A 27,993-nucleotide genomic window follows, 5' to 3' on the forward strand; every position below is an offset into this window, starting at 1 on the left:
AAAGATTACTGGCCTACACTCCTCGAGTGACCCGTGGGTTGGTATTTAGTGATTCGTCTCGAGGTCCCTTCGCGATCCCTTGTCCGTCGACTTGTGGGTCCCTGAGAAGGGTACTTTTACTTTCAACGGGCTTTCCTGGTTGCTCCAGACGTGCCCTGACTCTCCATCACTTGGGGAGTCCACAGGACCTTGCTGGTCCACACCAAAGCTATTTTACTCTCACCGAGTGGGTTGCCGTTGCCAAGGCTTGTTGGTCTCCAATCTAGACACCGACCCCCCCCAGCACTCGACATCCTTCGTGGGACAGCTCGTCTGCAGACTGTTGCCGTCGTCGACGCCTCCTGGTCTCCGTGGCAGTGGAGTCCAGCTTCACCTCATCTCACCTGAAACAGCCAACATAGGTGGGCATTTGGCTATCGTGCTCCTGGTCACTGGCAAGTGACCCAGACTCTGTCCCCTCTGCTTTCAGGTTCTTCACATCTTCAATCCAGGCTTGAATCACACCGAACACTTTTGCTTTCCACGGCAGCTGCACTTTGCAGCAACTCTCTATTGACGACCTCCAAGGTTCCCGACACCATTTGACACCTATGCGCCTGGCTTCCCTGGGTTAGGTAACACGAGTACTCCGGTGCTCACGTGGGTGCTGGCCTTAGAACCTTCTAAGTCCGAAAGGGTTTGCTCCAAGTCCTCTCCTAAGTGTCCTTAAACTCTAAAATTTCAACCGCGACTTTCCCATAGGATTATACGGAGCTCGCGGCTGTGTTCTCACACTACACGCGTCCCCCGTGGGTCTCCTGTGTCACTACCTTGGGTGGCTCCTTGGGGTCCCAGTGAATCTACGTGCTCTAGGCACTGTCTAGTCAAGTCGTCCACTTTCTTAATATATGGTTTGGTCTCCCCCTGGGGCCCATTGTATATTGTGCTATTTACTGTCGCTTTAGAACTGTATTATTGTGTGCCTTGCTCTCTAATCTCATAAAGAGGTTAGTGTTTAGAAATAAATAAATATATTTTATATATTCCTTGTGTGGTTCTCCTTTCATTTAGTTATTCAATAGGTTATAATCTGGTAAATCAAGCTGCTTTACACTCCTTCAAGACTTAGACTGAAGGCTGCTCTCCATAGCTACCACTAGGATAGCTTTCAATAAAGGTTGTCTTAAACCTAATCATCAATAAGGGTTGTTTGGACTGGTGCAAGGTGCCCACTATAACTAGTGGACAGCATATACCAGGCCAACTTATCACAGGTAGCATTTTGGGTCTTTCGGGGTTTTAGGGTTCAGGGACAGGTAGCATAAAAGAGTACCAAGGGGGTTTTAGGTTCAAGGTGGGTATTGTGAAGCGATATTAGGAGTTTTTGTAGGGTTTAGGGAAAACATTTTTTGTTCCGTGAAGTATATCCTTAAGAGACAGGAAGATTTTTTTTCCCTGATTCAGGGAATGTTAGCTTTAAGGGTTAGTAGAGTGTTTTATGGTGCAACGAATGGTGTGTAAATGAGTCGGAAGAGGTTTTTGGGGGTCGGGAAGGGTTTTATTAAGCGGCTGTAAGTGGTTTTTAGGGTTCAGGGAAGGGGAACATTGAGGGGTAGTTTGGGGTTTTAAGGGTTCCATGATGGGGAAGCGTTGAATGAGTTATTAGTGTACAGTTAGATAAATTAAAGAATGCATGTAACAAAATTGACTTTTAAAACACATTATTTTTGGAAATATAAGTAATAACAAAGAACAGGACATTTATACCACAATATTTAAGATTAACTAAAACTTTGTGTGAACTTTTATTTCTTTGTGCTACAAAGTACCTGCTCCACTACAAACATGTAATAGACACACTATGTCTCTGTCCAATCATAAGACAGTTGTCCAGATATCTGAATGTGTCCTAATCAGGTGTTAGCAGTTTTCAGGGTCCATTTTTAATTTGCGTTGTGGCATTGGTCGTTTGCATCTCTTTGTCTTAATTAAGGATTACATGAACAGATTTCAACAGCAGGAAAGGATGAGTTGCATTAAAGCTGATAGGGGACAACTTATAATGGAAGGGGAGAGGAGACAGAAGGGTGGAAGCAAAAGAACAGGACTGAGAGTGTGAAGAGGAAAGGTGGAGGAAAATGGAGTGGCGGAAAACTAATGACAAGGGTAAGGAATAGTGAGATAGAAGGAAAGTAAAAGATATGACTAGATCGGGGAATGAAGGAGAAAGAAGTGTTAAACGGACGGAAATAATGAAGGTGCTCAGGGGAGGGTGACTGTGCGAGAGAAGGACTGGGAGAGGATCTCAGACTCCTTAAAAACGCTGCCACACATGGGCACGGATCTCCTAGTTCCTGCTTCATGTGCAACGCTCCCTTTACCATTAAACACCCCTCATGCCAGCCTCAGTGGAACTCCAGTATATCTCTAGTTACAGGCATCAATTTACGATTTACCTCTTGTGTGTCCCTCCCTCCCTTGTTGTCCTACCCGTGCTCCTCCCTTTGTCCCCTTGTCCTCACTTGCTTAAATGAAGATGGTAAATGCATCGAGACAGCGTCCATCTCCGCTCTGGAGAGGAGTGGATATATATGGCTAGAAAGGCCCTCCTCCTACCCTCTCTTGGTATCTTGATGACTGATTGGTCAGCAGCATGTCTGACACCTCCCTTTTCCTCTCTTTCTAAATTGTATTGGTCTGATATGAATCAGAGCCCCTCACCCCCCTTTAAATGGAGCGCTCTGACCGTCATCTTGCTGCTGCTTTTACCGTTTCGCCAACACGAGGACCTAAGCTGCACTGCTGCTGGGTCTAAAAAACTCACACTTTGCTCTAGAATTTTGATAAATGTATATCAGCAGAGAGACCAGGAGAGCACTGTTTGTTTACCAGAGGTTTGAACTTAAAGATTGCCCAGCTCATAAAGGTGACCTGCCGCTACCAAGCCAAGCCACCCTTCCAAACCATGGAGATTGACATTTATGCCAGACACTGTACAGATAGAGGTGATTTGGGTAACTCTATGTCCCTATGTATTCCTGTGGCTGGGCCATAGAAATCCACTGGTTATGTTATGATAAATGAATTTGTAGCGCTCGTTTACCCGAAGGTGTCCTGGCGCTAGGTCAGAGGTTTGGACAGGAAAGTGGAGAGAGGAGTTGGGGGTGAGGAGTTGTCAACCTCAAATCTGGGGAACTGGGGTTCGTGTCTCGGCGATGACGAGTAACATCCTGTGATTCTGGGCAAATTACGTAATCTCCCTGTGCCTAACAAAAAAATATACGTGTCCTCGTGTAACGCAACTGGTGCTATTTAAAGCACTCTGATACCCGATACCTTCGGGTCAAGTTTGCGCTATACAAAACTCTGTTGAAAAAAAAAAAGTGGCCTGGGCCTAGATATTAAAAAGCCACGTTTTAAATTATTTTGTAAAGATGAGCAGGTTGAAGGCAGAATGCATAGGATGAGGTAGCGAGTTCCAAGCCTTGGATGTGCAGGTGATGAGACTCCTGCCTCCCCAGAGAGTGCTCTTGAATTTGGGAACAACAAGAGTTTGAAGAGCCCAAAGAGCAAAGCGTTCTGCTGTGTTCGTACCATTTAAAACCCTGCCTAAGGTGGGACGGACCTGTATTGTGTAGAGCCGTAAAGGCTTTACAACGAGCTTTGAATTTGACTTACCGGAAGCCAATTTAGTTTTTGTTTTGGATTTCGGTTTTGACTGACTTGAATGTAGGTGTTCACGCCTACTTTCATGTATTCCCACTTCACCCAGCAATTAACCCTACTCGTCGGCTTCTGTGCATGCTCCACTCTCATTACAAACTACCATGTACTACCCCTTCCTTAACTAGCATTCCTCCTATTGCCAGCATGCTCAGCTCCTTTTACTTGGCCCTATCAGTCTTTAGTCAGCACCCCCCCGTACCCCTGCCCCCCAATACCAGCTCCCTCTGCCCGCCTCCTTGTATCTCCCTCTGCTCGCCTCCTTGTATCTCCTTCTGCCCTCCTCCTTCTATCTCCCTCTGCTCGCCTCCTTGTATCTCCCTCTGCTCGCCTCCTTGTATCTCCTTCTGCCCCCTCCTTGTATCTCCCTCTGCTCGCCTCCTTGTATCTCCCTCTGCTCGCCTCCTTGTATCTCCCTCTGCTCGCCTCCTTGTATCTCCTTCTGCCCCCCTCCTTGCATCTCCCTCTGCCCGCCTCCTTGCATCTCCCTCTGCCCGCCTCCTTGCATCTCCCTCTGCCCGCCTCCTTGCATCTCCCTCTGCCCGCCTCCTTGCATCTCCCTCTGCCCGCCTCCTTGCATCTCCCTCTGCCCGCCTCCTTGCATCTCCCTCTGCCAGCCTGCTTGCATCTCCTGCTGCTCGCCTCCTTGCATCTCCTTCTGCTCGCCTCCTTGCATCTCCTTCTGCTCGCCTCCTTGCATCTCCTTCTGCTCGCCTCCTTGCATCTCCTTCTGCTCGCCTCCTTGCATCTCCTTCTGCCCGCCTCCTTGCATCTCCTTCTGCCCGCCTCCTTGCATCTCCTTCTGCCCAGTATCATTCCCTCTGCTTCTGGGCCAGGCCGGCCGTAGGGGCCGAGGTGAGAATGCCCTTAGGGTCAGAATAACACTTGTCCCCCAGCCTCAGTAAGTTTGACAGGGGAGTGCCAATGATACTACCGACACTTCGCAGTGGTCTGCCAGGAACGGGAAAAACAGTAAGTCTCCGTGGGCCGGTTTACATGGGCTCTGAACAACCGGCCCGCAGATGACCATGAGGCACCAGTGTCCGACTGCCCGCTTTACCAATCCGACCCTGTGTAGAAACTCACTCCTTTCCAAGTGTGCACCATCCTGCTGCCGCATTACGGATACCCACGGAGAGCTCAGTTGGTCTGCGCCAATCCTGCCTTACGGCCGTGTAGTATACTTGTGCTTCTCACAAGATGGCCACTTGTGGTAATTAGACCTTCCTTTGTGTTCCCTATTTCCCAGCCTCCCAGAATACCTGTGTGCATTCTATCTTGTACTGTTTGAGGGTTCCACTCTTGTCAGTTGATGGTCTGGTCAGCTTGCAAGGTGTGCAAAAAAAGGAACGGTATAAGCTTGTTCATCGGGCAATTACACAGTTGCTGGAAAGAATCCAGTTGTTGCAAATATGTGGAATCCATAGCAGCATCGCTGTTGTTATGGGAAAATTTTGCTCAGGGACACATGTTCATGCTTTGGAAGCTGAGAATAGGAACTCACCCAACCAAAGCCTTCACGGATCCACAATTCCCTAGTGGATGAAGGTGTCAAAGAAAAATCATGCAATCTCCAGGACCTCATCCAGTGCCGCTCTTCTTATCCAACATTTACTAATGTTTGGCAGGACAATGATCTATCTTCCAAAGAAAACACTTTCAGCACACATAAAGGTCCTCGATGAACACTCCATCAAAGCTGAGGGAAATGTTGTTCAAGCCAACTCTGTAGCACTGAGACAAAAAGCCCCCCAAAAAAAAAAAAAAAAAAACTGTGACACAGTTTTTGAACCAGGGAAAGAGAACCAGGATCGGAACTAAGGGTCCTGCAACGCCCAGAAACCGGCTAAAGATGAAACATGCTGGGTCAACGATGGTGTCTGTACTTGAAACTTCTAATTTGAAGCATGGAGGCAACTGTTCAGTAATTTATCTACGATTGGCAGCACAAGTCAGGGTTGGACCAAGTCAGATTGACTGTGACTGTCTCTCCCTGTTTTGTCCGTTGAAGGGGAGTAGGTGATAGTGATGACTTTCGGTTGCTTTGGTCCTGCTTCTCTCTTCACCCTCGACCTCTAAACGATTCTTTGCCTTCGTGACCTTAAAGTCCAAGAGGTCGCTAACCTCCTTCATGTCGTATTGTTGTTGTTTCCCATGTTTTAGGCTTTCTTTTGTATTCTGTTTCCTTATTTTCTTTTCCCTGTAAAGGAGGAAGATGTATAGTATACTTGTGCTTCTCACAAGATGGCCACTTGTGGTAATTAGACCTTCCTTTGTGTTCCCTATTTCCCAGCCCCCCAGAATACCTGTGTGCATTCTTTCTTGTACTGTTTGAGGGTTTCACTCTTGTCAGTTGATGGTCTGATCAGCTGGCAAGGTGTGCACTCAGCTGTGCCCTACAATAAATCTACATGGAACTAACTGGAAGTGTCCTGAGATCTATTTACAACAATTTGGCGACGATTTAGCTGACCAGACCAGAGAGGAAACCATCAAACACGCCTGAGCAGCACCTCGCAAAAAGAACCCACTGCGGTCCACCTATCTGCTGCCAGTAACGTGATCAAAAGAAACAAGAAACCGGATAAACGAGGGTAAAGTCAAAAGAAACGAAACCAAGGAAAGAAAAGTCTACCTTCCCCAACCGTGAGTCAATAACTGATCCCTGTCAGCACCTCACACCAAGAACCCAAGACTGCGCGCCACTCAACTGCAGCAAGGTGAAAAGAAATTGTAATTCAAAGAAACCTACTGCAAGTATTCTCCAGTTGCAGTCGGAACAAGATAAACGAAAGAAACCAATTGATGGCACAGGTCATACATTTATTGCTGCCAGAAACGGGGAAATTAGAAGAAGAAAGAAACCAGTAACTCACGCTCCTATGCCTAGCTGCTGTCATCCTGTGGTCCAAATTTCCGATGGGGCAAAAGTGGAGAAATCCGGAGAAATTCGTCGGAGGCAGATCTGTTGTCACTCTCCATAACTGTGAGTCAGTTTCAAGCTGTGCGTGCTCTAAACCGCATGCGCCATTCCTGCGTTGCTAGGGAGCAGAGTCTCGAGGAAGTTTTCCTCGTTGCCAGGGAGCTCCGTGTTGACCTCCATAGCACGCGTCATTGTGCAATGTCGCACAAAGTGAAACATCACGTCGCAACGTCAGGAAGCCATTTTGCAACTTTCTGCCCTGAATGTGGTTTTTTTCGTTTCCCATGGTAACGAGAGTTACGGGGCCACAACGCGACATTGCCCGCTTCCCGGCGTGAAGACAATGTTCATCGTATGTCACCCGAAGCGTGTTTCAGCAGTCATTACCTCATTGAGGGTGATAGAACACATTCAGCTTTATGAACTATAGGGAATATCAAAGCGCTGGCAGTTCCGATGTTAAGCGCGTGTGTTTTGGTTAAAAGAAGACACTCGCAGAAATCTCACCCATCAGCAGTTTCCGTCATGCTGCGCTTTGAAATGCCCTTTGACTACATAGACTAGTCATATCTCAAAGCATTACAGGGAAGCACAAACGAGTCGATGTTAAGGCTATTAATTCTATGTCAGGACAGGAGGCTCCGATTATGCTTTCTCATTTCTTTATTAGAAATGCTCAGCAGCCAATAAAAACACAGTAGATAAAGAGAAAAACTACAGTACCCATAAACACCAGTGTATCACGTGACCAATCATAGAGACCATAGTATAAAAGGTCATGTAGAAAGTATCATATCCTCTTTGTTTGCTGCTCCGCAGCCAGTTAAGTGTATTTTCTTTATTTGTTACTGAATGAATTGCTTTGTTCTGATAGTGAATTTTTGTGCCTGTTTAATGCTCCGCTGGCGCTTCATATCCACGCGTTGCCACGCTGTTGTTATCCGGTTTCCATGGTTCCCGTAACGTGTTTATCGGCTCTTCCGCTCGCCGCTTTCGTTCTGCGGGGAGCGTAAGGTTTCACCTTCCCTGAGCCGGGCGCTTCGCGCCCGCGTCTCTATTTATTATTGTGGAGAGGGAGAGAGGGGCTTGGAGGCTCGCGCTTTGCCTGCGAGCGCTCCGTTTCTATTCAATACCGGGCGGCCGTTACCGCGCATGCGTGGCAGCCATATTTTGTCAAAAACGGACGATTTTTCGTCAGAAGAAGGTCGCATTTAGCGCCCATTGCCCACAGCCTGTGTATTTTGCCCCAAATACGCCCATTTGCAATATTATATCTTTGGGCTGTACAATCCATCAAAGGCCCTCCCTCCACGTTTAATTCTTGCAGTGTGTTCAGGTTTCTACCTGCATTTTTTGGCTTGCTGTGGGTTTTTTTTCACTCCCCCTGCATTGTGCCTTTGGCCATTATTAATTATTGTCATCTCTGTGGGCATTATACCTTGCTTCACATCTGTGTCATAATGGAGGATTATTATTATGAAGATGACTATTACTATGACGATGATGCCTCTGGCTCTCTGGAGCAGGATTTGGTGGAGGCTTTGGATCAGGGAGTACAACAGTCGGTTAATAAGGCGCTTGTTGGTGCCATTAACCCCTTAAAACGTCATTTGTCTCTCTATGCTCAACAACGGGGCTGGTTGCCGGCTGCTCGTGCCTCCTGTAAATCCACACAAATTTGATTTTCAAAAGTTGGCCAAAAGTTTGTCTTCAGACAGGTCTACTCCTAAGGCGACGGCTGGGACCTCGTTTTCCGCCTTCCCTGATACGGATGCTGATGACACTCATTCCTCCACTTCCTCTGAACTTGACCCTCCTCCACGGAAAAAGGCTCGTAAGGACCACTTCGTGGACGCTCCCTCACATCCCCCTATACTCACTTTTGAACCCTCTGATATTGTTCATGCAAACTCTTCTTCTTGGTTGCCATCTCCTGCAGTGGCGGAATATGTACAAGCTCATATTCGCCAACCTTTTGAAAAGGATGTCAGGGCCCGCCTGAGATCCGAGTGTCCACGACCTGATTTGGCTGACCATTTGGCCGAAACCCCAGAAGTGGATCCTACGATGGTCACATATCTCAAAAAGTACGCCAAAGACCCCAAGAAGGGTCTTGACAGGTCCTGGCATACCTGCCAAGACAAATTGTTAGACTTATTGGGCCCGCTTACTAAAATCTTGGATCTTGGTGTTCTCGCCAAGGAGTCTTCAGCCCTTGTTGATCCTGATGAGCTCATTGAATGGTCCCAGAGGGCTATTTGCCAGTTGGGCAATGCCAACTGCGCAATTTCTTGTGAACGACGCCGTTCCATTCTTCTCAAACTCGATCCAAAGCTGGCGGAGCTCTCATCTTCCGAGTACGGCCCCTTGGCTCAAGGACAGTTATTTGGTCAGCCGTTCCTGAAGGAGCTTACGCACTTTGTGGCCACTTTCAGTGGCCTTGACAAGGCTCAAGCCTCGCTGCGGCGAGCGTTTCGGACGGTTTTTGCCAAGGCCGGACGACATAGGGGGCACTAGTTCGGCCGTGGGTCTCAGCAGAATTCCCAGAGAGGATTCCAGTCCCACAGAGGGGGTGATCAGGACTCCGGATTCACCACTTGTTCCAGTTTCTATCCATCTCGCAAAGGGAGAGGATAGTTTAGGAAAGGTCACTTCGGTGGACACCAAGGAGGTCACCAGGACTCCAACACTTCAGGTGAGGTTAATTCCAGCTTCCGAGGTGGTTTTGGGGGGCAGGATCCAATTTTTTCTCCACAATTGGCGTCTAATCTCCAACGATGCTTGGGTGCTGGAAACGGTTCAGGGTTACAAGATAGAGTTTGACCAGCCCCAGCCTCAAATCCTCCCTCCAACCCCTTGTTTTTCTCCCTTCAGGATCAGGAGTTCATTTCAGCAGAAATAGAATTCCTTCTCGCAAAAGGGGGAATCCTTCGGACTATCCGTCATCCAAGAGGTTTTGTGAGCACGGTGTTTCTGGTTCAGAAACGAGGGGGCGGATCCCGTTTGGTTCTCAATCTAAAGGAGTTCAACGGCGGGGTAGTTTACCGCCATTTCAAAATGGAAGGGATCCATCTGTTGAGAGATCTTCTCCGGGAAGGGGATTGGATGGTTCGCCTAGATCTCAAAGATGCGTATTTGTCGATTCCAATATTCAGGCCCCATCGTCGGTTTTTTCAGTTCCAATGGCAGGGGGACTGGTTCGAATACAAGGTTCTCCTGTTCGGCCTCTCGTCAGCTCCCTGGTGCTTCACAAAGCTTCTGAAGGCCGTCGTGGAATGCTTGCGCGCTCGGGGTGTCCGCATGATTGTATACTTGGACGACATTCTGATCATGGCAGATTGTCTACGCAAGTTGATTTCACATCTGGAATGCGATCGACCTGTTACAATCTCTGAGATTTCTGGTGAATCCTCAGAAATCTGTTTTCACCCCATCTTAAGTGATAGACTTTCTAGGTTTCCAGGTCAATTCTCTGACCTGTCAGCTTCTTTTACCCAATCAGAAGATTCGCTACATCAAGAGGGAGTTGGACTGGAATTTGCGTCACCTTCGGGATTTCAGCGATTGGAGGCTTCACCCTCGCATATTCCGTTCTCTTCGTCGGTTTTGGGGCCAGTGTCACATCGATTTGCTTCTCGCCTCAACACTCAGCTTCCTCGGTTCTTCAGCTGGTGGCCGGATCCGAAAGCCCTGGCCATGGACGCATTTCTACAAATCTGGCCTCCCCTTCTGTGCTACGCCTTTCCCCCGTTCATGATTATTCCCAGAGTCCTGGCTTGCACAAAGCGTTATCAGTCGGAACTGATTCTGATTGCTCCTCTGTGGAGGGCTCAAGCTTGGTTCCCAGTTCTCCTGGAAATGTGTTGTGCAGTGCCGCTCCTTCTTCCCCAGAAGTGGAATCTCTTGCTGGACCCTCTCGGCAATCCGCATCCCCTGATCCAGTCAGGCTCTCTCCTTCTTCTGGCATGGCGACTTTCGGGGATCGTTGGACGGTCCCAGGCCTTTCACGAGACGCTTTCAAGTTTATCAGTGGATCTTGGGCACCCAACACTCATAAACGCTACTCAGGCTCCTGGAAGCGATGGTGTGCTTGGTGTGTTCAACGGGAAACTGATCCCGCTGCAGCGGATGTATCTCTGATCATTATTTTTTTAGCGTCTCTTGCTTCCTCCGGTTTGGCTTATCGGACGGTTAATAATTTCCGTTCCGCCATTTCGGCAGGCCACGTTCCTATTGCTGGTAAACCCGCGGGTGAGCATCCTTTGATTACCAAATTGCTTAAGGGTATCCGTCTAGCGACACCCCCATGTCCTAAGTACGTGTCTTTATGGGATGTATCCATTGTTTTGAGGTTCTTGGAAGCCTGGCCTTCCAATTCTTTGCTTTCCCGTAAACAACTATCAGCCAAACTGACCATGTTGTTATGCCTGGTTTCTTGCAAACGGGTGTCTGATGTTCGTGCTTTGGACTTGGCAGGCCGCAGTTTTACACCTGAGGGTGTCACATTTCGTCTTTCCAAATGTACCAAAATGAATACTTCCTCGATTACCTATCCTTCCTTTCCTAATCATCCCAACCTTTGCGTTGTCCAATGCGTCAAGGATTATGAGGTATGTACTGCTCCTTTACGTTCAGATATGCATGGTCAACTGTTGATTGCTTTGCAGAAGCCTTTTCGCCCTGTTACCCCAGCTACTTTGGCTCGCTGGGTTAGATGGCTCATGTCTGAAGCCGGCATTGATGTTTCCATTTTTGGTGCTCATTTGGCACGTGGGGCTATGGCTTCTAAGGCATTCTCGATGGGTGTTACTTTGTTTGACATCATGAAGGCTGCAGATTGGTCTTCTGATTCTGTGTTCAAAACCTTTTATTACAAGCCAATTGATCATATTGCTTCAGTGGTGGTGGATAAGCTTTGAACAAGCATAATCGGAGCCTCCTGTCCTGACATAGAATTCAGAATTTGCGAACATACATGACAAGAATTTTCAATTCTATTAAGGATAAGGAGGCGAGGATTATCCCACCCGTTGTTATTGTTTTCTGCACATGTTATGCATTTATACTGTTGCTTTTTACATATGCATTATGTTTAGTGTAATTCATTATTTCTCTAACCCCCCCCTATTGTGATTTCATACTATATGTATTGGATGTGTATTATGGCAGTCTGTATCTTTTCAGGTTCTGACCCGAAGTAACGGTGTTGCTGTTCCATCTGGCTTATCCTGCTTTCGATGCTCTTCTGTTTCCGAGGTTCTACTGCCACCGAGTCCTGTGTTCTTCAATGTGGACTTCTGCTGCTGCTGATGGTCTTTTCTATCCCTGATGTTCAACGTTGTTCTTGGACTTCCTGTTTTAATTTAACTGGTTTTTTTCCTCAACAAAGAAAGAGGATATGATACTTTCTACATGACCTTTTATACTATGGTCTCTATGGTTGGTCACGTGATATCCTGGTGTTTATGGGTACTGTAGTTTTTCTCTTTATCTACTGTGTTTTTATTGGCTGCTGAGCATTTCTAATAAAGAAATGAGAAAGCATAATCCTCGCCTCCTTGTCCTTAATAGAATTGAAAATTCTTGTCACGTATGTTCGCAAATTTGGAATTCTTTTACGAGAGTGCCACCTGGTGGATTTTCAAAGTATTTTTTGTGATTGCGTTTCACAATATGGATTTCATTTCAAAGGCAGGCAGAACGAGTGACATGAAAGTAATACTTGAAAATAATAAAACCTACTGCTGCATTGCTCTATTGTTCTGCATTTGAAATCCAGATTAAAACTAAGGCAGTGAAGTGAGAGAAATAATTTAGAAATAATAAAACCTTCTACTGCACTGATAGTAACTTTCAAAAATGTATTTGTGAAGAGGTTGATGCATTAATAAAGCACCAAAGGGAGTATATAACCTGTTATTCCAGCTGATGTTGATTGATTTGTGTAGGCAACAGTTTTATTTTGCCATAATGCCTATGCCGTCTAGTACTACCTGATTAAATATAATGTGATGCAGACACTTCCACCATCAAAGCCCATCACCATTACTAGCACGTCACTTACAACTACAACTCAAAATTACTCCCTGGTACAGTTAACCCTGTGAACCTAGAACCTAGAGAGTATAACACCGTAGAAAAGGAACAGTGGTCAAGTTAACATGATTTTGAAAGTTTGTGGAACAGAAGTAGAAACGGGACTTTGAGTCTAAGGTTTGAGACAGAAAATACACAATCAGAAGTGTCAAGAACTAGAAGCGGGTCAGAGGACCCTGAACAAAGATGAACATCCCATAACAAGTAGCGCATCGACACAGAGAGCCCAAGAACTGGGCAATGAGTCCAACTGCTTGACAGTGAGCCCAAAAGCGGGCTACTGTACCCAAACCAGGGACATTTGTCCTACAGCTAGAAGCTAGTCCGTAACAACGAGAAAATAAAATAATCAGAAAGGAGACTATAGTCCCAGAACCAGAAGACAAAGGTCTCAGAACTAGTACCTGGAGAGGTCAAAGGAGGTTCCAGGACCAGAAGGGGACAAAGGCCCCAGAATCAGAAGGGGACAAAGGTCGTCTCACAATAAGGAGTAGACCAGGCTCTCAGAAGCAGTACCGGGAGAGGACAAAGATGGTCCCAGGACCGCAAGGGGACAAAAGTCTCACAACCAGTACCGGAAGAGGACAAAGGAGGTCCCAGGACTGGAAGGGGACAAAGGTCTTAGAACCAGAAGAGGACAAGAGTTCCAAAACACAACACAGTTTTGTGACGGAGCGGTTCCCAGAACCAGGACAAAGTTCCAGTACCACGACAGAAAATCGTGACACAGAGGTTCCCAGAACCGGGTCTTATAGCCCACAGTACTGTGACAGATAGTCCACAGATTTGTGATAGAGCGGTTCCCAGAAGAGCCAGGACAAAGGTTCAAGTACCACGATCCCTAATCCTGACACAGCGGTTCCCAGAACTGTTCCCACGACAAAGAATCGTGACAGAGAGGTTCTCAGAACCAGGACAAGCGTCCCAGAACCAGGAGGGGACAACGGCCCCAGAACAACGTCAGAGAATCGTGACGGAGGGGTTCTCAGAACCACGATGGAGAATCGTGACGGAGAGGCCCAGAACCAGAGAAAGGGGTCCAGAACCAACAGTGGACAAAGGTCCCAGAATCACGTTGGAGAGTCGTGACGAAGAGATCTTCACAACCAGGAGAGGACCAAGGTCGTCCCAGAATCACAAGGGGACAAAGGTCGTCCCGGAACCAGAACCACGACCGAGAATCGTAACAAAGAGATTCCCACAATCAAGAGGGTTCCCACAATCAGGAGGAGACAAAGGTTCCTGCAGAACCAGGAAGGTGTTCCTACAACCAGAAGGGGACAAAGGTTCCTCTGGAACCAGGAAGAGACAAAGATACTCCCACAAGAACTGAGGTCCCAGAACCACTACAGAGAACCTAGAATTATGACTGAGAACTGTGACCGAGAGGTCCCCAGAACAAGAAAGATACAATTGTTTCTTCAGTACCATTAGGGGATAAAAGTCCCAGAACCAATACCAACCCCTAGATAAGGCAGGACTACAAACAGCTGATGGGAACTTCATTGTTACTCAACTTTGTAACTATACAGGGTGCACGGAAATTTCCAAGAGTCATCATCCTACAACGTACACCCCTGGTACCAAACCTAGAGAAAGTAGGACGTCATATAGCTATTCACAGTCTTTTGAACAAAGCAAGAGTACAAGCGGAAAGAAACACGACAACACCTTAAAAAGGGGGTGAGACTTATTACCCTGCAGTGACTGATCAGCGTGTCCAGTTTACCTGTGTGCATTCTATCTTGTACTGTTTGAGGGTTCCACTCTTGTCAGTTGATGGTCTGGTCAGCTGCTGAGGTGTGCACTCAGCTGTGTCCTACAATAAATCTACATGTAACTAACTGGAAGTGTCCTGAGATCTATTTACAACAGGCCCCCTCTTAAATTCCAACACTGAGACCTATAACCATCTCCAACAATGCACCAGACCTCGGGTCAGATGTATATATGTAAATACCTCCGAACTGTGAAATGTAATAGTTGGGCTTTACATTGGGGTGGCCTAACATATATATTCTACCGTAGAAATTCCTCTGACCGGGCAGTGCATACCCCCCCGCCTTTACATCCGCTGTGGCTACATTGTGAAAGGAAAATATGACACTGGTACATTTCTGCCTAAGTATGTGCCGCAGTTTCTTGGATGTACTTGTTCTTGCATCAGGGTAGGCAATGGCCCACTGAATTGCATCCGTGTAACATTCTATACACCCCCCCCCCCCCATATTAACATTGGTTGGTGCCAAAATACGTTTCCCTCGTGTCTCTTTACTTTTGTAGCTGCAGTCTTGTTCTTGGATTGGAAAGTGCAGCTGTCTAATAAGACCCGTTGTTTCCAGTAATAAATACAGTGGGGTTTGGGTCTGCCGATTTTGGTTGTTTAACACAAAATCGCCAGCCTCTGGCCTAATACCATTTGCCGTTTGGGTGTGTATCCTTCCGTCTAAAATTAAGTGTATACACGAGAGACTGTTGTCTCGTTATGGTTAAAACATTTTAAAATTCAAAAATATGTGAAATATTTTAAAAAATACATAAATAATTGCATGCTACTCCGTCAAGACGAAACTAGTTTTTCTGCTTGGTATAAACTTAGCCACTAGAGGATGCTAGACACCATGAAATGGATTTCGGATTTAACGCATGTCCGATTATAAATATTTCGAAAGTTTACATTCTGTGTAATTGCCACTTCAGTGAAATACCTCCGTGCCAGCCTTGAGGTTAAAGTTAGACAAATCCCTAAAAGCATCGGAAATTAGAGAGTGCATCAGTGCATGTCAATTGCTCATTCAGACGCTCACCGAGGAAGACTGGCCATCCACCACAGAGAATCGGGGCCGGACTGGGAACCCAAAGGAGCCCTGGCAAAAAGACCAGACCCCGTACGGTGCACGCCAAGTGCAGAGCGCGAGCCTAACCACTACAAAGGGGGGTTTCGGGAGGGGTTCTCTTGCCGCTCCCCCTACAATATTGGGAAAAAATTGTGCCTCCTACAGCACATTTGTCTTTATATATTCAATAGCGATTAGCTTTTAACGCATAGTAAATGATGACCTTACAGTGCACCCTGATACCACAATCTTTGTCACCATCACCCTCCAACAGTGCCTCTCATTTCTCCATAGCCCCTCTCTCACATGTGTTTTATTTGTTTTATAACACCTCTTGTGCCTATGTAGGGCGTGGGAGCACTTTACATCACACGCAGACAATGAATCATACAATTAATTGTAAATCAGTGTATAGAAAATGTTACATAGACGACAAGGTGTAGGATTCACACATGCTATCATACTGGCAGGCACTTTATAAGAGTGCGTGGTCTGGAGAAGCTCAAACTCAGGACTTGGAACACAACACAGTGGTTAGAGTTTATTTTAATTCTACCCAAACAAACCTTTTTTTTTAGCAACTAAAGAATAATGAAAGACTGGGAAAAACCCATAACTTTCTAACCTGTACCACTGTACCATGCAGTTTGCATGCAGCTCTTTGATAGAAGTTCATAGCTCATTGTCCTAGATTACGATTGAAATTTATGAACTGCACAGTAACAAAATAATCTCTGTGACAAAAGCAGTAACCCACTGAGCTATGCACATAAAATGCAATGATATGTATGGTATACTTTCTTGGCAGCAGGCATATTAACCTTCTGCGCTACCCTAGATGAGTCACAACTGCCACTGGACAAAACTCCCAACTTTCCCCAGCAGGTACGTTAATCACCAGCGTGAACTTGACTCTTATTGTTGGCCGAAAACTTCTGACTATACAAGAAACTCTGCACTGCTACAAAGCTGCCCCCCACTAACAAAACACCCCTCCCCCTTCCAGCCTTCCGGGGAAACACCCGATGCGTCGTATGGCCAGTCTGGCCTTGCAGAGACTCCTGTTCCAAAGTAGACTCCGATAAGAAGACTCACACAGGTGCACTGAGTAGCATCACAAATGACCGAAGATCAAAAGTAGAAAGTTACCTTGTACATAGAGTGCTGTTCTTCATGTTCCCTTGGCTGAGACGTTTGAAACCAGCTCTACTTTCTGAAGCCGTTAGTCCACCCCGGACTGCCACAATATCATTTCATTACCATGGAGGTAGCTGTACCAGAAACAGAATCTGCTACACACCCAGCTCTTGCACATAAGAATGGCCCAAAACAGCAGATGCGCATGTGTCTGATAAGCATGCAAACAGTTCCCTGCTAGGAGCTCTTTCTGTCTGGTTTCGCCCCAGCGTCTCCACAGGTTTTGGGTGCACAGATGTATTCCCCACTGGCTGTACAGATACTACATTGTTACATGACTCTTTCTACCACCTCATTTTATAGGGTCTTCTCCTGCTCAGCACAATGCTTCTTACAACACCACCATCATTATCATTATCATCATCATCTAGCAGTCAACACACCCACAACACATTGGGTACCACTCACTCTTGGCGCCTTTTCGCCACAACTCTACACCCCTCGATGCTGGCCTATCGAAGTGCCTCTCTGCGAATGGCTATGCCATGAATGTTCATGACCTTTTCACTCTGTCCCAACTGCAGATACTTATTGAGCAGAGACGGGGATAGCTTATTCGCTTTTACATGCCTCAAATTTTTCATGACCGAATCCTGTATTTTTTTGGTATGGTGCAGGCCAGTGGAGACTGTGTAGTACGGGAAAGGGAGAATACACTGCTTGAGGGCCACAAACACTGAATTACAGGCCTGGTTGGCATTGTGGTGCAATGCAGCATGGCTGAATGGTGTTGTCTGTTCCAAAAAGGCCAGCTTTCTCCTTATTGGTGTCCTATTGCAAGTACCACTAGTGCATTTTCGGATTCTGAAAGATTCCATGTAGTACAGTTATAATCAGAAACCAGAAACTCTAGACATCAGTCTCTGTCTCAAAAGCATTTATAGTGTCATTTATCATTCTAGTCAATAACCAGCCATTTTTATCTTTCGTATGTACATTGACATTAGGTGGGCCTTCACTGCACAAGAGTTGTCTCACTGGAGAAAATCTTAAGCATTGTTCGAGCACAAGCATCAAATCTCTTCCTGATTGACCTGGTCTGCAGAGCTTGAGTACACTGAAGTGCCATTTACCCACTGGTAGTCCCGTCATTTGCAGGGAAGGTGTCTGGTCTCCTTGGCTTGTCACTTGACACTGGTGCTATTTGTATGGTGCACCTTTGATGACTAGTCAAGGGCAGTGACGGATCAACATGTGCTGTATCAATGCTCTATTGGTGGCTGCAACTTGTCGATGTTCCTTGTGAGGATACCTTCTGATGTACCGCTGAAGAACCAGGCTGAATTAGGCCTGGCGGCGCAGGGTACGCCTGAAATCTTCTGAGTTCGCCTTCCAAATGTACAGAGACCCGGAACACTCTGTTGGCATAGGAACTTCAATTTATTAGCTGCAGCTAGGTACAGTTGTCCTAGAAGTACATCAGTGGTAGGTTATCAGGAGACTGCCCCTTCAATCCGTGGCTCACAGTCTTTTATAGCGCTTGAATCCCCTAAAGCAACAACCCCCTCAATGTGCAATAAAAACAAACAAATCATCCACTAGCAAACATTCTTTGTGCAAGATACAGGATAATAGGTAATAGAAATTCCTTCCCTAGGGTCGTGTTCTCTACCTGACCCTATAGGCCAGGTGGCATGAGCATTCCTAAGTTAAATTAATTTACAACAGGACGTGTTTGCGTGTTGCAGGTGGTGATTCGTAAAACAATTGGAGAGGCAGAGAAGGATCACCAAGGGTCAATAGATGGTTATCACGGGAATTAGTTGCTTCGAGCCGGGTCTCAGAATGTACTTTGCTCAGAGAGACAGGAAAAGGTTGTTTAACATGTTACAGTACAGAGTATAAAAGAAACGCTACGAAGGTCGTCGGTGCCTGAGTGAGGGCAACATCACATTGGTGTCAATACGCAAGATGGAGCCGTAATCAAATTTCCTCAGACCCTCCTTTTGCCATTACTCAGGCAAAAACACAGAGGCTGTTGTCAATCAGAATCAACTTCAATAGCCATGAAATCTACAAGCTGTTGTTGCAACATTATCTTCGTGTTCTCTGCTTTCTGGGATACAGGATGTGGAACACACAGGGTGGCGCAGAGCCCGCATATAGCGGGACCACATTGTAGGCAAAGGCAACATGAGAAGAGAATAGCCAAAGTCGCTCCGACAAAGGTAAGAATCTTCCATCCCCATGTAGACAGTAGTCCCCCAAACCATCCCATCAGAGCCCAATTCCCTTCATCCTGGTGAACGGACTCAGCGATCTTATGTAGTTTAGAGATGGCTTGGTATACTGTAGGGTTGTCTGGAATATAAATGCAACAGCTAGATCCGATCAATTTGCATACGCCCCCACGGTCAGCAAGAATAATATATAATACCATCCTGTTCTGAAGCGTGACAAGGCGGTCAGCAACGAATTCTGCAGTGAGATTACTCAAAGCTCCAGCTGTTTCATTGACAGTGGCTTCTACAACTCGAATTATGTGTCTTATGTCTCTTCTGTTGGCTATTGGACCCCAGAATGGAAGAAGTCCTTTCAAGACATCTCCGACTTCTTGTCCTGACGTATCCTGGTCAGACGCCACCCCTCTTTTCTGTAAATGATGCTTGGCAACTGCTCTATATGTAGGGGGAAACAACCAAGCGATATAACAAGTGCCTCTCTAATTACCAGGTAGAGAAGTGTAAGCATAATTTCCACACACAAAGTATATATTACGTGAGGTAACCATGCGAGGCCAATCTGTCCCATTCAAGGTCACAATATGTTGGCATTTGCTTGTACCTTTATATTCTAACCCTCCTTTCCTAATACAGAATGGTGCTTGTCCAGGTACCACTAGAAAAGTTTGTCCTTTTCAAGAGGTTTTATTAGAGGGCAGGAAATACAAATCCGTAGATCTGGTTTGGCGATCAGCATATTCTGACTTCTCACTATTCGTCCCATATATCCTTTTTCTGTCCTGCCAACATAAATGGTATAGATGTACTCCCAAGCTCCTTACGTCTCGGGTATCACCATCTCCAGAAAATACCCAACTGGCACTCAATTCCCACCATGCACTACACAAACCATTAAATGAAAAAGAAAGGGTAATGTATGGTATTCCAGTATTCACTGAACTTGGCAGAAGACCACAAACCCAACAGTTCGTCGCATTAGTAGCCAATTGATGTTGGTGTAGCATAGAAACAAATGTGTTGTTACGGAATTCACTCCTCGACTCAACATGAGGGGGTAGAGCGACATGTGTATGCATTTCAACGTAACTTTGGGAATTGGCTGCGTAAAAATTACATGTAGTCCCCATCCTATGCAAGACAATATAATACACATTAAAATCAATATTATTAAAGCCACTACAAAACGATTATTCAATAATTTACAATGCTTCGTGCTTATTGTTTGTATTTTGTCCATTCCCTTTTGAACAGTCATTTCCATCTCTAAATGTTGCCCGTCACGGGAGGTTGCTTCACTCAGCTGTGATTGTCTGTAGTTCTTTTTATTTTCCTACAAGTCCCACAGGCCTAGAGCCACACCTTGGGTCACAATTCTGAGACTACGATCACGGCCCTGCAACATGTGGAAATCGGGATAAAGACAAAGACAATGAGGCACTATTGAGGTATTTTTGTTCAGTCTGGGCCTCAAATCGTACCTCTGGGAACCAGGTACAGTTTGTTCTTGGAAAAGGAGATGTGGTTTAGTAGTGTCCAATTTCAATGCCGGTGGTATAGCTGCTTGGAGGACCTCGTCGTCGTCTTTCTCTGATCTGGCAAAGTCTAGGTGTGCATCGCTAAACAGTCCAAATCTTGGAATTCTTTCGCTTTCAGAATCGCTAATTGGGTTACGAACCCACTGATCATAAGGCAAAGGTAGGGGCACTTTCTTGCAATGTACCCCATGTACCCAGTTCTTTTTGCCGACCACCTTCACTGTAGTACGCGTCGTTAGAAGTACTTGGCGAGGTTCTCTCCAGCGAGGTTCCAAGTTCTTCGACCTCTGGAAGTTTTTAATGCAGACCCAATCTCCGGGCCGTATGGTATGACCAGGATCCGTTGAAGCCTGAGGCAAAGTATCTTGTACCTGTTGGTGAAGGACACGTAACTTAGTGGTGAGATCATGCAAATAGTCAATTAACAATGGATGCTCTATCTCGGAGTATATCTTTGTCCTTGAGACACCCCAAACATTTGCAGGGCATCCAAACACAACCTCATAAGGACTAAGCCCCATACGGGAATGGGTGGTTGTTCTGGTGGATAAGAGAGCCAAGGGCAAGGCATCAGGCCAAGCAAGACCCGTGCTGGCTTGTATTTTCGCGAGTTTAAGCTTAAGAGTGCCATTATAGCATTCCACCAAACCTGCTGACTGAGGATGGTTTGCTGCGTGGAACTTTTGTTTAATGCCAAGGGCTGTACATACTTTCTGCATGATCTGACCCACAAATTCACTTCCGGTGTCACTCCAAATAATTCTGGGTAACCCAAATCTCGGCAGAAACACCTTCAAAAGGACTTTTGCCGTGGATAGAGCAGTATTATCTTTCAGGGGATTGGCCTCTATCCATCGGGAGAAGGCACATACCACAACAAGAACATACTTCAGATTGTTACATCGTTCCATGTGAATGTAATCTATTTGCAAAACCTCAAAAGGGTACGTTGGGGGAGCAAAGTGGCCTGCCGGTGTTCTTGTTCCCTTCCCCGGGTTATGCATCAAGCATATAATACAATGCTTAACCAGATTGTCTGCACATTTAGGGATCACCACATTCTGCCATACCGGAGCCAGAAGTTTGCATATACCTTTAGCGCTAATGTGGGCTGGACCATGTGCCATGGTAACTACTAGGAGTACATAAGCATCTGGTAACAACCAGCGTTGATGTTCCGACAAGTCTGTCCAGCACCCTGTCACATCCAACCTTCCTATACTCTCTTTCCACGTACTCCATTCTTTCTCTGTGGCTTCTGCCTGGATCATTTTCACACTGTCCACAGTATTCTCACACATCCCTCCTTGTGCAACCCATCTAGCAGAGCCCGCAACATACATGCGGCTTGTAGTGTCTTTAGCTGTCTCTTTCGCTATCTGGTCTGCGAAAGCATTTCCTTGACCTACATCATCAGTGATCTTCTTATGTGCACTACACTTCACAATTGCTCTCTGAGTGGGCTAGGTAAGTGATTCAAGAAGGTCATTTACCAATTGGCCATGCTGTATCTTAGTGCCATGGGATGTGAGAAACCCTCTTTCCTTCCACAGGCGGCCAAAACTATGGGCCACTCCAAACGCATACTGACTATCAGTATACACATTCACCCTTTTTCCTTCAGCCAACACACAAGCTCTAGTCAGTGCTATCAATTCAGCTGCCTGGGCTGAATTATGTATAATACGCGCTGTTTCCACAACAGTGTACAAGGTAGTGACTGCATAGGCTGAGGTTGTTTCACCATTGGGAAGCTTAAAACAAGAACCGTCCACCCATCGGATCCCATCCGGATCCGGGAGTGGAGTATCCTTTAAATCAACTCTGCCTCTTGTCTCTTCCTCCGTGCGGAGGAAGCAATCATGCTGCTCCTGAGTACCATTTTCTACTGGAATTGGCAGCAATGTTACCGGTTTCAGGGCATTACATCGCTTAATGTGTATGTGGCTAGCCATGAGCGTCAATTCGTACCCCGAAAGGCGGGCACTCGTGAGGTGTTGAGTCTTCATTCTATTTAGGAGGGTCTCTACTGCATGCGGCACCATGACAATGAGGGTATTATCTAATACTAATCCAGCAGACTGGCGAATGGCAACTGCCGCTGCTGCTGTTGGCCTCAAACAGCTAGGTAACTCCTTGGCCACTGGATCTAACGTGGCCGAAAAATAGGCACAGGGACGTTGCTTGTCCCCAAATCGTTGCGTTAAAACTGATAATGCGCAACCTTCTTTCTCATGAACATAGAGTGTGAAAGGCTTACTGTAATCAGGAGTTCCTAACACAGGAGCAGAGCACAAGGCAGTACGTAAATCAGTGAAACTTTTCTGACATTCCGCAGTCCATGGGAGAGGGTGCGGTGTATCTTTAAGAGTAAGTACCAACAAGGGTTTCGCCAGGAGGGAAAAATTGGGGATCCATTGTCTACAATAAGAGGTAATACCTAAAAAGGCACGCACCTCTCTTTGCGTACATGGAATAGGCATTTGGGCTATTGCTTGGATACGTTCTGGGGTCAATCGCCGTCCCTCCTTTGAAAAGAGATGACCTAGATAGGTAACCTCTTGGCAGCAATATTGCAATGTAGACGGTGAAACCTTTGTGGTGGTGGTCAGATAAGTGGCGTAACAGTGAAATAGTAGCCTTTTTACAAGTATCCTCAGAATCTGCTGCAACCAACAGGTCATCCACATATTGAATGAGAGTGGCACCTGGTGGTAAAGACATAGTATCGAGCTGTGATTTTAATGCTTGACTATAAATGGAGGGGCTCTCGCAATAACCTTGAGGAGCCCGCTTGAACCGGAAGCTTCGGCCTGCTAAGGAGAAGCCAAAAATATCCCTACTTTCCTCAGCAATGGGAATGCTGAAGAAAGCATTTGTGAGGTCAATGACAGAAAACCAGGAAGCTGAGGCGGGTATCATTGTCAACAGGGCATTGATATCCGGGACAACAGGGAATTGAGGTACTACAATCTTGTTGACCTCTCTGAGATCAATCACAAAACGATAGACAGGTGGCTGAGAGGGGTCGGTTCGTTTAAAAACAGGCAGAACAGGGCAATTGCATACATTTCCCCTAGTCTCTTCCACCCCACCATTTTGTACCAAATCATGAACTCTAGTCAAAAGAGCTTTTTCGCCGTCACTGGAAATTTTATACTGTGGAATGCGAGGAAATTTAATATTAGGCTTGAGGCTTACAATGTAGGGCGGAATCCGCAGGAGGCCCACATCATTGGGGCCGGAGGCCCAGAGGGTGGCGGGAAGAGATTGTAATTCAGGGGGGAGCTTGTCTTTAGACAAGTACATCGGTGAGGTCAATTTCTTACCTAAGGTAAGACGTACACCAGAAGGAGAACAGTGTAATGTCGCATACAATCTCTTCAATAAATCCAAGCCCAACAAATTTTCACCACAACCAGTTGTTAAAAGGAGCGGGGCCTCCAATTTGTAAGGACCTATTGAAATGGGCAAAGGGCGTGAAACTGGGTTTTGAACTGGGGCGCCAGAAAAACCTACAGAAACATTCGTACAGCCAGACAAAGGTGCCCCAGGGAGTTTAGAGTGAATCATAGAGCTCTTCGTCGCACCAGTGTCTAATAGGAACGGCTCTGTAACACCTAGTGCTACCACATCAACATAAGGCCCCCTTTGGTCCACTAGAACTGATACTACTCCCTTACTTTGTCCATGGCTGTCCTAGCATGGAACGTTGGTTATTAGGCGGCGTACCCCATCCTCTACCTCTGGGTGCTGACTGATAACCACCCCGGCCTCGTGACCCGGGAATGCCACTTGTACGCTGTAACAAAACCGGGCAATTATACTTTAAATCGCCTTCTTCTTTACAGTAGGCGCATTGATTCTGGCCCAGTAGGGGTCGGGGAACAAAAGGCCCAGGCCTTTGCAACTGTCTCTGAAATTGTGGAGGCGGCTGATATTCACTTTTGGCAGGGCGAGGAGGATAAGCTTGTTGCAAAAGAACTTTTGTTTTCAGCTCTTTAGTCTTTTTATCAAGTTTCTCTCTTTCCTCTTTATCCCTATTTTTATAATACTGAGCAGTAGCCACTATCTGGGCCGAAGAGGAGACCGCCCACGCACTTTCGGAATTCTTCAATTTATTAGATATTTCCGGAACCAAATTTGACACAAATTTATCTACAAACAGTCGTTGGCCACCTTCCGTGCTCATATCCTGACCACTATGATCGATAAACGTCTCCTCAAAACGAGTGAAGAAATCAGAGACGTTTTCATCCGCTTTCTGCTTACAAGCTGCTAACTTATCCCAATTAACTCGCAGAGGGGGCATCATAGTTTTCAGTAAGGCAATGATCCTAGCTGGGAGTTCGGTAATTAAAGCCTCAGGTTTGGCACTACCCACTTGGAGTCTGTTCGCGGCAAGTATGGCAGCCCAATCGCCCCCCAATTCCCCGGGATGGTCCTCCTTTCGAATCCTAGCCCATAATGGTTGTGGGACCACATTAGCCATTAGCATGTCTATATCGGCCAAATTCATAATACATGTATCGACAGTTTGGGACAACTCTTTGTAGTACCCAGCAGGATTTTTACGGGGGTCCGGTAAGGACTGTTTAAGGGCCAATACCTCAGATCGTTTCCAAGGAACGTGCACCCACACACGTTGAAAGTGAGCAGGTATAAGAGGATTACCACCCTGAGCTGCAACCTCCTCTCTCCACACTGGGGGAACCTCTCTCATGGGATAGTGTTTTAATTTTCGTCTAACAGAAGAATCGCGTTTTGGCAAAGACCGGCAAGCAAACATCATTCTAAATGTGACAAGCGTCCTTACCGCATCCTCAAGCTCTGTGCCCACAATTAGCCCTTTATCAAACTAGGCCTGAACATCTAGCAGGCCCTGAGGGGCTGGTCCCAATCCCATATCCTCCCACTCTTGACCTAAAATGTTACACATAGTATCAAAAACATATCTCTGCGTTGGTGCCTCCCACTGTTGAAAGGTGACCATAATGTCTTGCACACTATACTGGGGGCCATTCGTGATCCACCTTCGGGCAAGGAGATCTAGCACTTCCCGTTCATCTGGACCTGGGAGCTGACTACGAGTTTGTCTACGAGGAGGAACTGGGGTCATTTGAAGTGTCCCAAAGAGAGAGTACAAAAGGCCAGAAATGGTATCAACCATTCGCCTCAGAGCGGAGGGAGAATTCGTCATTAGGACAGGAGACAGAATATTAGGCGGGGCAGAAGAGGGAGTAATAGGTACAAAGGGAGACGAAGGTAGGGGAGAGCTCGGTAATACCGGAAGAGGCTGTGATGGGGGTGCAGGAACCGATTGAGGAGCGACAGGTGGAACAACAGGTGGGGCAGGTGCTAATAATAAAGGTGCATTCGCTCCCGGGGCAGGCGGTAGTGCAAAAGGTACATTAGCCCCCTGCGCATAGGGCGGAGGTAATCTCAACAGATGGGACATTAAGGGATCCTTCTCAGGGTCCACATTTTTCTCTGTAGGGGAAATTGGCAACGCTGGATAACATTTATCTACCGCCATATGATGTTGCCTATCTGAAACCTCAATCGCATGATCGGTCTCATTATTTTTGAACTGTTGGGCAGCTTGTATAATAGACATATCCCTCCTATCTCTTTTAGCTTGTTTTATTTCTTTCTGTTTGGCCTGCTTATGCCATAAGCGAAAAGAGTCAAACATAGCCGGCCGGGCTTTTCGTTTAAACAAAGTGTCCTCCAAATTATCTAAGATATTGAGCTCAAAACTGCCATTCTGCGACCACCGTAAAACACCATCTTTCCTAGTATAGCGAACCCACGCCTCATTAAAGGCTATGGGGCCAATACCATGTTTAGAATATACTTCATAAGTGGGATTCCCGGCCGGAGGAATTGGACAAGAGTCCTCCAGTCGGGAATCCCTATCGCAACAACAACAAAACCATCTTCCAAACTTACTGAAACCAGGCATCGCTATTCACACTAGTTTCTTTACAAACTTCAAGGGGTTCATTAGTCACTTTATAGTACAAAAACTGTACTCACCCCTCGGTTTCGGCTTTTGCAAAAGTCGAACAAAGACAAAACAAAGACAAAGGAGTGGCCACTATACTTAACTTAACCAGATGTTTTCTTACGCCAACAGAGGTCCGTCTAATGTCTCGCAATACCAATCACCAAGGGAGCCAAAGCGTGGCGGCAGTCAGGGCAGCAGGTCTTCGCAGCCGTTGGAAAGGAGAAGCCACACTGTAAAAACCTTCGGTCCACTTACGACATGCAGGGGTCGATCACGTGGTGCGCGTCCTCCGGAATTTCCTTGCGGGGCTCCTCACGATCCTCGGGCTGGACCCACGACCTCTGAAGCTGCCTCACAGAGGGCACCATTTGAAGAACCAGGCTGAATTAGGCCTGGCAGCGCAGGGTATGCCTGAAATCTTCTGAGTTCGCCTTCCAAATGTACAGAGACACGGAACACTCTGTTGGCATAGGAACTTCAATTTATTAGCTGCAGCTAGGTACAGTTGTCCTAGAAGTACATCAGTGGTAGGTTCTCAGGAGACTGCCACTTCAATCCGTGGCTCACAGTCTTTTATAGAGCTTGAATCCCCTAAAGCAACAACCCCCTAAATGTGCAATAAAAACAAACAAATCATCCACTAGCAAACATTCGTTGTACAAGATACAGGATAATAGGTAATAAAAATTCCTTCCCTAGGGTCGTGTTCTCTACCTGACTCTATAGGCCAGGTGGCATGAGCATTCCTAAGTTAAATTAATTTACAACAGGACGTGTTTGCGTGTTGCAGGTGGTGATTAGTAAAACAATTGGAGAGGCAGAGAAGGATCACCAAGGGTCAATAGATGGTTATCACGGGAATTAGTTGCTTCGAGCCGGGTCTCAGAATGTATTTTGCTCAGAGAGACAGGAAAAGGTCGTTTAACATGTTACAGTACAGAGTATGAAAGAAATGCTACGAAGATCGTTGGTGCCTGAGTGAGGGCAACATCACAATGGTGTCAATACGCAAGATGGAGCCGTAATCAAATTTCCTCACTCCAATGTGTAAACCTATTCAAAAGTGAAAGTTACCTTTGTGAATCGGGCCAGTAATGTATCTACAGTAATTTATTACTAAACCGTTGGCAAAGGCAATAGGTCCCAAAGATGAGTCTTATTGGCTTTATCAATGCTTGTTTCATATATACATCCATCCACTCTTTATTGTTAACATCTATTTCTCACAGAAGTATTACTTATATATTGGGATCACCCAATAGTTTCTGCACCTCACTAGCTTATCAAACCATTGCCATAAGCTGGAGGTTTGACAACTATTTCCCTCTAACCGAACCAGGTCAAAGCCAAGCTATTCATCATCATTGGTCAGCCTCTTTGTAATGTATTTTTTTTCTCAGAATTTCCTTTTTCTTTCCCTCCCTTAGCCAAGCGTTTTTATTCATAATATGGGGTTGTTTTTCTGAGTCGTACCATAAAATTCTCAGAATGAAAATATCTGTACTATAGA

At 46.2% G+C, this 27,993-nt stretch overlaps 1 protein-coding gene and 1 long non-coding RNA gene across 3 annotated transcripts in view; one reads left to right on the forward strand and one right to left on the reverse strand.

Annotated features, from left to right (window-relative positions):
• Positions 1-27,993, reverse strand: part of LOC146854942 (uncharacterized) — a 206,188-nt gene that overhangs the window by 21,961 nt on the left and 156,234 nt on the right. The gene's annotated exons all lie outside the window — the stretch shown is intronic.
• Positions 1-27,993, forward strand: part of ETFBKMT (electron transfer flavoprotein subunit beta lysine methyltransferase) — a 164,689-nt gene that overhangs the window by 19,823 nt on the left and 116,873 nt on the right. Inside the window, exon 2 of one of the 2 annotated variants that reach the window (XR_014981255.1) lies at positions 11,810-12,172. The exons of the other annotated variant lie outside the window; for it this stretch is intronic. The gene's annotated coding sequence lies outside the window, so the exon portion shown is untranslated. Of the gene's footprint in view, positions 1-11,809; positions 12,173-27,993 lie in introns of those variants that run through there. 2 annotated transcript variants of the gene reach the window in all.

The sequence above is a fragment of the Triturus cristatus genome, chromosome 4_1, assembly GCF_964204655.1.
Source record: "Triturus cristatus chromosome 4_1, aTriCri1.1, whole genome shotgun sequence".
NCBI classification, from domain to species: Eukaryota; Metazoa; Chordata; class Amphibia; order Caudata; family Salamandridae; genus Triturus; species Triturus cristatus.